Genomic DNA, 3,416 nt, shown 5'->3' on the forward strand with positions numbered 1-3,416 from the left:
TTCGTTGCAGATTTATGCAATGAATATGATAATTCATCGCAGAATCTAGCAGTATATTTTCAATACATTATGATAGTCTTGTGACGAAAATAATGCCATCGCAGAATTTATCACAATTTTACAGCGAATTTTCAGATTCGTCGCAAATTTTGCGATAAATTTTCAAATTTGTTGCAGAAATCCGAGACGAATTTGAAAATTCATTGTAGATTCTAGCATTGTATTTTCAATACATTGCGATAGTTTTATAAATTCCCTTCATGGTTGGTTATAAAAGGAAACTTTTATAAATTAAAATCTCTATTTTTAAAACATGTGGATGATTACAAAAAAAGGAAAATTTTCTTTAAAATTAAAATTTTTCTTTTCAACTACAAATAAATTTCACTACAAGAAAATCCTCATTCAACAACACTCAAACAACAACGGTTTTATGCCAAATTATTGTTGTTTTGCCTTTTAACAACGGTTTTAATAAAAAACCGTTGTCTTTTAACAGTTTTTTTGGCCTACGACAACGGTTTTTAAAAACTGTTGTCTATATATGTTTTTTTGAGACTACGACAACGGTTTTTAAAGGCTACGACAACAGTTTTTGAAAACTGTTATCTATGTGCGTTTTTTTTATGATTACGACGATAGTTTTTGAAAACCGTTGTCTATTAAATGATGTTGAATACTGGTATTTTTTTTCCTTCGCCGTTTTTCCCCTTTGCCAATTTCCACCGCGTTTTTTCTTTCCCTCTCCCCAAAATTTTTTTGCCGCCGCATTCCCCCTTTACCTTCTCGATCCCTAAGCATTTCTGCCCATCTTTTCTCACAATCTCTCGCTCACCAGAGCCGCGCAGGAGTAGCAGCAGCTGTGAAGAGCATTCGTACGGCGACAGCGAGGATCTGGATCATGGGAGAGTGTGCGACATATCCAACCGTGGAGGATGGCGCTGGGGAACAAGGCGGCGACCTAGGATCGGCGCTAGACGAGACTCGCCGGAGATCGACCATGGCATCTTTCGCCCTGCTCCACTCCTCCCTGGCTCCTTTTTTTTTCCCTGCGCCACGGCACCATGAACCTTCCTAGGGTTTTGATTTCTCTACACGGCAGTGGCAGCATTGGACTCTTTCATGAATCTCCTAACCCTGGAACCACCAGCTCCGAAGAAATAGGTTTGTCGATTGCCGATCCTTCTTCTCTTTTAAATTCGGAATCGAGTTAGAATTTCTGAACCGATTCCCTAGGATCACGTTGTCAGTGCCGGATTATGTCGTGAAAGCACAGTCGTGTAACCTCTCTATTTACCTCCTTCAGTTTCATGCTTTTGCACCACAGTTGTTAGCTTTCGGGGTCATTTATTTGACAAATGGACGCAATCCTTTTGATTAAACAATAACAAGGGAAGTTGGGAACTTTATCTGACTTTTGTTGCTTGCTATCCAGTCAATGCTTTACGTGATCAAAAATTTTATGTTTGTGTAACATTACTTAACTTTCCTATTTGACTTCGTTGGATTACTGACATTGGCATTGTGGAGAATAGCGCCTATGTTCAGAAATAGGGGTTTATGTTTGTATGCGCTTAAATTTAATTGGTTCATGTTTTTTAGCTTTGAAGTTTATTATGCACTGAGGTTTTTCTCTAAATGAAGCACTGATTTTGAAAACCATCATTATATGCGCTATTCTTTAACTTGTTGGACAATAGTTCACTTTTAAATCCATTGGTATAGCATTCTAACTAAATTGAAAATGGAAGATCTACTTTTTTATAAGGTGTTACAACAGGGTAGCGATATAAGCTGCCACCTGTCTTCACTTGCATTCATTTGATCAAGTTTAGCACAGAAAAGTGAGTTGAATCTGGTTTCATCTTGCCTCACATTGATAAGTCAGCTTCATGATCATTACTAAAAACCAACTTTTTTTATAGAAGCAAAGTTAGTTTTTAATCAATAACAACCAAAACTACATGTCTGAAAGATGGAAATCATACTTCATGTGGTTGGGTATGTGATCATGAATCAAGCGTATGATGATATATCTTAGATATCTCTGGCTAGAAAATTTAGACTGTTGTTTCTTTTATCAACTTTCTGTTAGTAGCTTAACGGGTAATATTGTCTAACCAATCTTCTCTAATAAAAAAGATTGCATGAGGCACCAAATATTAGGACACAAGGTGCAAGTTTCAATGATGGAAACCATGACCTATTGCAAAACTTGACCATGTCTCAAAACCCTAAACATAGTTGCCTAACCTACGTTCATGGGCACTTTTGTGCTGTCTTAGAACAAGGTCTCAATATAGATGTGTGCAACTTGCCCCCTAATGCATACCTAGAAGACTAGCAAGATCTTTGACCATCTATTGAGGATTGTTAAATTGTGGTGTAGAGTCATCCCAATATTTGCGGTTGTATACTATGTGGTTCCAGGTTGGTAAGCATAGCCTTGTGTTGACTTTAGAGATTAAAAATTGATGTAATTAGTATGTTTTTCTGGTGCTATAATCCAATGATATAATTTATTCTTCCAATGTGAGTAAACATTGTCAGATTCCTTTATATTCCTTTATGTATTAGATTTCTTATGATTATTTTTGATTGCCTTCTCATTTTTCTAGTCGTAGAGATCGAGCGGATCAAAGAAATACTTGCAATGCCGAATGGAAAGGTTAGTTTGCATCTAGTTTAGTTTTTTCCCTCTTAATGGAACATTCTTGAGATAGAAATGAGTGCAAAATAAGTCTGTTAATATCTTAGTTGTCTCGAAAGAAGTCTATTGTGTCACTTGTGCTGGGCTACTGTATAATTTGAATACTTAATTCTATATTTTTTCCTATGCTTGACGTTATAATTGTTCCTCTCTGAAAGTGCCCTTAATCTTAGTCCTTCATCTCCTATTGACTTTATTCACAGATTATTAGTTTTGATGAAATGCATACCTCTTGGGTGCTTGACAGATAAGTAGATTAGAAGTCTTTGTTTTCTTAAAGACACTAATGTTTTTATTTTGTTTCCAGAAACTTGATGGCGAAACAAGACCTATGAAAGCTTAGTTTATACAATGCTACAATAGATTTATCCGAGAATCCCTTGATCCCTCCTTTGATAATAATTGTACTAGTGGGAATTACATGAAACCCTTGATCAAGTTGTATTCGCTATTGCTTGAATAAGTTCATTAAAGTTGCAAGTTGAGCCTGCACTTTCACTAAGAGTAGAAATTTTATCCTTTAATCAAGTAGTAGCTTCTTGATGGAGTTTATTTAACATTATGAAACACATTTAAGATTTATGTATGTTGTTCAATGCTTTTTTGACCTCATACTTGTTATAATTTTTGGTTTATAATGCATTGGACCTTATTTAACATTGTTTAAATTTTAAAGTGTGTATTTAAATAGATATATAACAAGTAG

This window comes from Zingiber officinale, chromosome 11A (assembly GCF_018446385.1).
Source record: "Zingiber officinale cultivar Zhangliang chromosome 11A, Zo_v1.1, whole genome shotgun sequence".
Classification (NCBI taxonomy): Eukaryota; Viridiplantae; Streptophyta; class Magnoliopsida; order Zingiberales; family Zingiberaceae; genus Zingiber; species Zingiber officinale.